The sequence below is a fragment of the Halichoerus grypus genome, chromosome 2 (genome assembly GCF_964656455.1).
Source record: "Halichoerus grypus chromosome 2, mHalGry1.hap1.1, whole genome shotgun sequence".
Lineage (NCBI taxonomy): Eukaryota > Metazoa > Chordata > Mammalia > Carnivora > Phocidae > Halichoerus > Halichoerus grypus.
Window position 1 is genome coordinate 86469262 of NC_135713.1, and position 9324 is coordinate 86478585.

General features: G+C 36.5%; 1 pseudogene; it reads right to left on the reverse strand.

The window, feature by feature from the left end:
• Positions 1 to 1596: 1596 nt before the first annotated feature.
• Positions 1597 to 2295, reverse strand: LOC118523001 (small ribosomal subunit protein eS24 pseudogene; annotated as a pseudogene).
• Between the last annotated feature and the right edge of the window lie 7029 nt (positions 2296 to 9324).

The window sequence follows — 9324 nt, forward strand, 5'->3', positions numbered from 1 at the left end:
TGGAGTCTTTAAGGTTTTACATATAGTATTGTGTCATCTACAAATACTGAAAGTTTTACTTCCTCCTTACTAATTTGGATGCTTTTTATTTCTTTTTGAATGCTATGGCTAGGATTTCTGGTATTATGAAACAGTTACAAGAATAAAATGAAAAAAAAAAACCCACAAGCATGTGGAGGCTAAGCAATATGTTACTAAAAAGCCAATAGGTCAACAAAGAAAGAGGAAATCAAAAATACATGGAAACAAATGAAAATGAAAACACAACAGTCCAAAATATTTGGGACACAACAAAGGCAGTTTTAAACAGGCAGTTTATAGCTATATAGGCTTCCCTCAAGAAACAAGAAAAATATCAGGTATATAATCTAACTTTACACCTAAAAGAACTAAAAAAAGAGGAACAAACAAAGCTTAAAATTGGTAGAATGAAGGAAATAACAAAGATCAGAGCAGAAATACATGAGATAGAGACAAGAATAGAAAAGATCAATGAAACCAAAAGCTGGTTATTTGAAAAAATAAAAGTGATAAACCTTTGGATAGCCACTGTTTTCTGATATTCTGTCTAGATGATCTATCCATTGATGTAGTGTGGTGGTGAAGTACCCAACTATTAGTATTACTGTCAGTTTTTCCCTTTATCTCATTTAATATTTGCCTCATGTATTTAGGTAGTCCTATGTTAGGTGCATAGATATTTAAAATTGTTATGTCCTCTTGTTGGATTGATCCCTTTATGATTATGTAATGTCCTTATTTGTCTCGTTACAGTATGTATGTGTGTATTAATTTATTTATTTTAATTTATGTATTTTCAAGCCTTTATTTAAGTTCCAGTTAACATACAGAGTAATATTAGTTTCAGGAGTAGAATTTAGTGATTCATCAGTTACATACAGCACTCAGTGCTCATCATGATAAGTGCCCTCCTTGATACCTATCACCCATTTAACCCATCCCCCTGCCCATCTCCCCTCCAGCAACCCTCGTTTATCCTCTATAGTTAAGAGTCTGTTTTATATTTGACTCTCTTTTTTCCCTATGTTCATTTGTTTTGTTTCTTAAATTCCATATATGAGTGAAGTCATATATTATTAGTCTTTCTCTGACTGACATATTTCACTTAGCATAATACTCTCTAACTCCATCCACATCATTGCAAATGGCAAGATTTCATTCTTTTTGATGGCTGAGGAATACTGCATTATAGTTACACACACACACACACACACACACTCCAGTTTTTCCTTATCCATTCATCACTTGATGGACATTTGGGCTCCTTCCATAATTTGGCTATTGTTGATAATGCTGCTATAAACTTTGGGGTGCATGTATCCCTTCAAATCAGTATTTTTGTATCCTTTGGGTAATACCTAGTAGTGCAATTACTGGATCATAAAGTAGTTCTATTTTTAACTTTTTTGAGGAACCTCCATAGTTTTCCAGAGTGGCCGTACCCGTTTGCATTCCTTCCAATGGTGTAAGAGGGTTCCCCTTTCTCTGCATCCTTGCCAACACCTGTTGTTTCCTGAGTTGTTGATTTTAGCCATTATGACAGGTATAAGGTGATATCTCATTGTAGTTTTGATTTGTATTTCCCTGATGATGAGTGATGTTGAGCATCTTTTCATGTGTCTGTTAGCCATCTGGATGTCTTTTTTGGAAAACTCATGTCTTCTGCCCATTTCTTAACTGAATTCTTTGTTTTGGGGTATTAAGTTTGGTAAGTTCTTTATAGATTTTATTTTTTTATTTTTTTTAACATTCTTAGTTTATTAATCCTCTCATGAAAAATCTGCACAACCAGCACAGATAAAGCCACTGCAGCATCTTTACTCCTTCTGTTGTCCAATCTCCAGCTCACTTTTTGCCAGCACCAACATTGGCTTTTGCAGTCCCCCTGACTTTCTTCATTCTGTTCTTGCGTTCCTTTTGCTGTTTTCTTGATGTCTTTTTCTTCTCATACAGGCCATGTCTTGCGAGTCTGTGTTTGGGTTCATTTTTCTTTGCATAATCCAAGAAATCATATATCATGCCAAAGCCAGTTGTCTTGCCACCACCAAAATGGGTTCTGAATCCAAACACAAATATGACATCTCGTGTGGTCTTGTACATTTTAGCTAGTTTTTCCCAAATTTCTGTCTTAGGTACTGTTGCCTTTCCGGGGTGAAGAACATCAATGACCATCTGTTTCCGCTGAAGTAGTTGGTTAGTCATGAACTTCCTGGTCCGGATAGTTACTGTGTCGTTCATGATGGCGGCCAAGCTTCAAGCAGCCGGGGAGGAAAAGAGCTCTTTATTGACTTTAGATACTAACCCTTTATCAGATATGTCCTTTGCAAATAACTTTTCCCATTCCAAAAGTTGCGTTTTAGTTTTGTTGATTGTTTCCTTCACTGTGCAGAAGTTTTTATCTTGAGTAAGTCCCATTAGTTCATTTTTGCTTTTGTTTCTCTTGCCTCAGGAGACATATCTACTAAGAAGTTGCTACAGCTAATGTCAAAGAGGTTGCTGTATGTGTTCTCCTCTAGAATTTTGATGGTTTCCTGTCTCACATTTAGGTCTTTCATCTATTTTGAATTTATTTTTGTGTATGGTGTAACAAAGTGGTCCAGTTTCATTCTTCTGCATGTGGCTGTCCAGTTTTCCCAACATCATTTGTTGAAGAGACTGTCTTTTTTCTATTGGATATTCTTTCCTGCTTTGACAAAGATTCGTTGACCATATACTTGTGGATCCATTTCTGGTTTTTCTATTCTGTTCCATAGATCTATGTGTCTATTTTTGTGCCAGTACCATACTGTTTTCATCACTACAGCTTTGCAATATAACTTGAAGTACAGAATTGTAATGCCTTCAGCTTTGCTTTTCTTTTTTTTAAGATTGCTTTGGCTATTTGGTGTCTTTTGTGGTTCCATACAAATTTTAGGATTGTTCTTGTTCTGTGAAAACTGCTGGTGGTATTTTGATAGTGATTGCATTAAATGTGTAGATTGCTTTAGGTAATAGAGACATTTTAACAATGTTTGTTCTTCCAATCCATGAGCATAGAATGTTTTTCCATTTCTTTGTGTCCTCTTCAATTTCTTTCATAAGTGTTCTATAGATTTCAGAATATAGATCATTTACCTCTTTGGTTAAGTTTATTCCTAGGTATCTTGTGTTTTTTGGTACAATTGTAAATGGGATTAATGCCTTGATTTCTCTTTCTGCTGCTTCATTAGTGATGTATAGAAATGCAACAGACTGGGGCACCTGGGTGGCTCAGTCGTTAAGTGTCTGCCTTCGGCTCAGGTCGTGATCCCAGGGTCCTGGGATCGAGCCCCGCATCGGGCCCCCTGCTCAGCAGGAAGCCTGCTTCTCCCTCTCCCACTCCCCCCGCTTGTGTTCCCTCTCTCGCTGTCTCTCTCTCTGTCAAATAAATAAATAAAATCTTTAAAAAAAAAAAAAAAGAAATGCAACGGACTTTGGTACATTGATTGTGTATCCTGTGTCTTTACCAAATTTGTGTATCAGTTGTAGCAATTTTTCGGTGGGGTCTTTCAGATTTCTACAGAATATCATGTTGTCTATGAATAGTGAAAGTTTGTCTTTCCCTTGCCAATTTGGATGCCTTTTATTTCTTTTTGTTGTCTGATTGCTGAGGCTAGGACTTCCAGTATTATGTTAAATAACCGGTGAGAGTGGACATCCCTGTATTGTTCCTGATTGTAGAGGAAAAACTCTCAGTTTTTCCACATTGAGGATGATACTAGCTTTGGGTTTTTTGTTTTTTGGGCTTTTTTAAAGATTGTATTTATTTAACTTGAGAGAAAGATGGGGCACACTAATCAGGGGGGCTGGGGGAGGGGCAGAGAAGAGGGAGAAGCAGATTCCCCTGCTGAGCAGGGAACCCAATGCGGGGCTCCAACCCAGGACCCTGACATCATGACCTGAGCCAAAGGCAGGAGCTTAGCCAACAGAGCCACCCAGGTGCCCCTAACTTCGGTTTTTTTGTATAAGGCCTTTATGATGTTGAGGTATGTTCCCTCTATCCCTACTTTGCTGAGGGTTTTTATCAAGAATGGATGCTCTACTTTGTCAAATGTTTTTTCTGCATCTATTGAGAGGATCATATCCTTTTGTTTATTAATGTGTATCACGTTGATTGATTTGTGAATATTGGATCATCCTTGCAACTCAGGAATAAATCCCACTTGATCATGGTAAACGATTCTTTTAATGTACTGTTGGATCTGACTTGATAGTATTTTGTTGAGAATTTTGCATCCATGTTCATCAGGGATATTGGCCTGTAATTCTCTTTTTTAGTGGAGTCTTTGGTTTGGAATCAGGGTAATGCTGGCATCATAGAATGATTTGGAAGTTTTCCTACTATTTCCATTTTTTGGAAAAGTTTGAGAAGAATAGGTATTAACTTTTCTTTAAATGTTTGGTAGAATTCCCCTGGGAAGCCTACTGGCCCTGGCTTTTGTTTGTTGGGAGATTTTTTTATTACTGATTCAGTTTCTTTGCTGGTTATCATTCTGTTCAAGTTTTCTATTTCTTCCTGTTTCAGTTTTGTTAGTTTGAATGTTCCTGGGAATTCATCCATTCCTTCCATATTACCCAATTTGTTGGCATATAGTTTTTCATAATTGCTTATGTTTCTTTGGTGTTGGTTGTTATTTCTCCTCTCTTCACTAGTGATTTTATTCATTTGGGTCCTTTCTCTTTTCTTTTTGATAAGTGTGCCTAGAGGTTTATCAATCTTATTAATTCTTTCAAAGAACCAGCTCCTGGTTTCATTTATCTGTTCTACTGTTTTGTTTTTTGTTGTTGTTGTTTCTATATCATTTATTTCTGCTCTAATCTTTATTATTTCCATTCTTCTGCTGGCTTTAGGCCTCATTTGTTGTTCTTTTTCTAGCTCCTTTAGGTGTAAGGTTAAGTTGTGTATTTGAGATTTTTTTCTTGCTTCTTGAGGAAGGCCTGTATTGGTATACACTTTCCTTTTAGGACTACTTTTGCTGCATCCCAAAGGTTTTGGGCCATGGTGTTTTCATTTTCATTTGTTTCCATGTGTTTTTCTAATGTCTTTAATTTCCTGGTTGACCCATTCATTCTTTAGTAGGATCTTCTTTAGCTTCCATGTATTTGTGGTCTTTCCAAATTTTTTCTTGTGGTTGACTTCATGTTTCATAGTGTTGTGGTCTGAAAATATGCATGGTATGGTCTCAATCTTTTTGCATATGTTCAGGCCTGATTTGTGACCTAGTATGTGATCTACTGTGGAGAATGTCCCATATGTGCACTTCAGTAGAAGGTGTATTCTGCTGCTTTAGGATGAAATGTTCTGCATATATCTGTTAAGTCCCTCTGGTCAAGTGTGTCGTTCAAAGCTATTGTTGCCTTGTTGATTTCTGCTTATATGATCTGTCCATTAATGTAAGTGGGGTGTTAATGTCTCCTGCTATTATTGTATTATTATCAATGAGTTTCTTTGTTTTTAATTGTTTTATACATTTGGGTCCTCGCAAGGTGGGGGCATAAATATTTATAATTGTTAGATCTTGTTAATTAGACTCCATGGTTGTTGCTTTAAATTCTGGATCAGGTCTATTACTTATATCTGTTTTGATTACATCCCTGGCTGTGATCTTTTCTTGTTCTTTCTTTTGGGATGAATTCCTTCATCTTGGCATTTTGTCTAGTGTCTAGTTGTCTGTCTTTTTGTGTTAGGAAAGCCTGTTATGTTTCCTGTCCCTGAGAGTAATGGCTTTATAAAGAAGTCATATAATAACTAGTGCTAATATTTCCTGTAGGGCTAGTGTAGTGGTCATGAACTACTTTAGTTTTTTTCTGGGAAACTCTATTTCTCCTTCTATCTTGAATGACAGACTTGCTGGGTAGAATATCAGTCAGTAGCTTTGGGGGAGTGTTTTTTTTTTTGAGATCCTCTGTGATCTTCTCTCTTTCACCTGTCTCCACGACCAGGGTTCCCTTCCCTTCACAGCACCCATGTTCCATTTCTCCCCCAAACCATGTCTCTGTACTTTGTACCTTCTGTGATGTACCTCTTTCCCTCTAGTTGTGCAGTTGTGTCAGTCCTCAAATTGATTTCTTGGGTATTCAGAATGATTTGATATTTATCTAGCTGTGTTTGAGGGCTGTGGCAAGCCTAGAGTCCTCCCATTACACCATCATCTTAGTTCCTCACAGTTTTTGTTTTTAAGTCTGTTTTGTCTGATAAAAGTATGGTGACCCTAGCTTTTTATTCACTTCCATTTCCATGGGATATCTTTTTCATCCCTTTGCATTCAATCTGTACGTGGCTTTAGGTTTGAAGTAAATCTTGTATAGGCAGTATATGGATGGTCTTGTTTTTTTGACTGTTGGTTGGTTGGTTTTTCATCCATTTAGCTACCCTTTGTGTCTTGATTGGAGGAGTTAGACCATTTACATTTAAAGTAATTATTGATAGGTATGTACTTATTGCCACTTTTAATTCTTTTCTGATTGTTCTTGTAGTACTTCTCTGTTCTTCTTCCCTTGCTCTCATCCCTTGTGATTGATGTTTCCTACTGTTACATTTGGATTCCTTTCTCTTTATTTTTTGTGTACCTATTTTAGGCTTTCAGTGAGTGATTACCATGAGGTTCATATATAACATCCTGTGTATAGCAGTCCATATTAAGTTGATGATTCCTTAAGTTGAAATATTATAGAAGTTCTACTTTTTCACATCACTCCTTCATGTTTTATGTATATGATGTCATATTTACATCTTATTTTGTATATCCCTGGACTAATTTTTTAAAATTTTTTATTGTTATGTTAATCACTATACATTACATCATTAGTTTTTGATGTAGTGTTCCATGATTCATTGTTTGTGCATAACACCCAGTGCTCCATGCAGAACGTGCCCTCTTTAATACCCATCACCAGGCTAACCCATCCTCCCCCCCCTCCCCTCTAGAACCCTCAGTTTGTTTTTCAGAGTCCATTGTCTCTCATGGTTCGTCTCCCCTCCCTGGACTAATTTTTATAGATATCATTGATTTTTTTTTTTTTTTACTACTCTTGTCTTTTAACCTCCAAAGAAGGTTTTTAAGTAATCGATCTACTACCTTTATTGTAATGTTTGCTTTTATTAGTGAAATTTTTTTCCTTGAATATTTTTCTTTTTTTCTAATTAGGACCTTTTCTTTCTGCTTAAAGAAGTCCTATTAACATTTCTCATAAGGTTAGTTTAGTGGTGACAAACTATTTAAATTTTTTTGGCTGGGAAACTCTTCATTTCTCCAATTCTGACTGATGTCCTTGGTTGTTGGTTTTTTCCTTCCAGTACTTTGAATATATTATGTCACTCCCTTGTGGCCTGCAAAGTTTCTGCTGAAAATAAGTTTATAGCCTTATGGGGTTTTCTTTGAAAGTAACTAGTTGCTTTTCTCTTGCTACTTTTAAATTTTTTCTCTTAATCTTTAATCTTTGACTTTTTAATTATTGGGTATCTTGGTGTGGATCTCATCTTGTTTGGGGTTCTCTTTGCTTCCTGGATCTGAATGTGTGTATCTTTCCCCAAGTTAGGAAAGATTTTAGCTATTATTCCTTCAAATATGCTTTCTGCCCCATTGTCTTTCTCTTTCATTCTGGAACCCCTGTAATGTGAAAGTGAGTATGTTTGATTTGTCCCAGAGATCCCTTACCTATCCTAATTTTTTCTTCTTTTTTATTTTTGCTCTTCACCTTAGGTGCTTTCCATTAACCTGTCTTCTAGATGGCTGATTTCTTCTTCTGCATTCTCTGCTGTTGATTCCCTTTAGTGTTTTTGTTTTTATTTTGGTTATTGTATTCCTCAACTCTGGCTGTTTTTTATATTTTTTATCTCTTTGTTGAAGTTCTTACTGAGTTTTCCACTCTTCTCTCATTCCAATGAGCATTTTTATAGTATTTTTAAAAAATCATTTATTTTATTTTAGAGAGCGAGTGAGACAAGTGGGGTGGGGAGGAAGAGGGAGAGAAAATCTCCAGCAGACTCCACTCTGAGCACAGAGTGCAATGCAGAGCTTGATCTCACCCTGTTTCTGAGCCCCCAGGGTGACTGAGGCTGATGGGTTCAGGCCAGCTAGTGTCCAGATCCTGCTCCTGTCTGAACTATCAAGGTAGAGAGGAAGCATAAGCAATAATGCTCACCAGCCCCTTGACACTGAAGAACATTCTGCAGGTTTCATGCCATTTGACAGACATTCAAGATCTGGTTCCTTTAAATTCTAGTTATTCTTTTAAACTAAAGAGTTTTATCTGTACTCCAGAGTGGATGAAACTGCTCCTGGTCTCTCAGTACTATCCTTCCCTATTTTAGTTTGCAGTGTCAGGGTGGGGTTCCTTGATTACTGTTTCTTCATCTCTAATGCCATCTATTGTGTGGTCCCTCTATCCTTTATGTGCAGAAGCTGTTCAATCAGTACTCAGTTCTTCTTCAGGAGGAATTGCTCTAAATGTAGGTGTAGGTGTAGAATCATTGTGTCCATAAAGGATGTGAGTACAGAGTCTTCCTACCTCACCATCTTGTACCCTCCCCATCTCATTGTGGTTTTGATTTGCATTTCCCTGATTATTAGCAATGTTGAGCATTTATTCATGTGCTTGTTGGCCATCTATATGCCTTTGGAAAAATGTCTGTTCAGATCCTTGCCCATTTTTTCATCATATTATTGTTTTTGTTTGTTTTTGAGTTGTATGAATTCTTTATATATTTTAGATATTAACCACTTATTGGATACAGGCATGCCTCAAGATTCAGTTCTAGACCACTACAATGAAGTGAACGTCATAATAAAATGAGTCAAGTGAATTTTTTGGTTTCTCAGTGCATGTGTCTAAAAAAACATACCCTAATTAAAAAATACTTTATTGCCAAAAAATGAAAACTATCATCTGAACTTTCAATGAGTTGTCATCTCTGCTGGTGGAGGGTCTTGCCTCAATTTTGATAGCAGTTGCTAAAAGTTGGTGTAGTTGTGGCAATTTCTTAAAATAAGACAACAATGAAGTTTGCTGTTGATTGACTCTTCCACTCAAAAACAATTTCTCTGCAGCATGTGATGCCACTGATTAATAGCATTTTACCCACAGTAGAACTTCTTTCAAAATTGGAGTCAATCCTCTCAAACCCTGCTACTGCTTTATTAGCTAGTTGTACAAAATTCTATATCTTTTATTGTCATTTCAAAAATCTTAATGACATCTTCACTAGGAGTAGATTTCTGTCTCAAAATGACATGTTCTTTGCTCATCATAAAGCAACTCCTCATCTGTTCAAGTTTGATCATG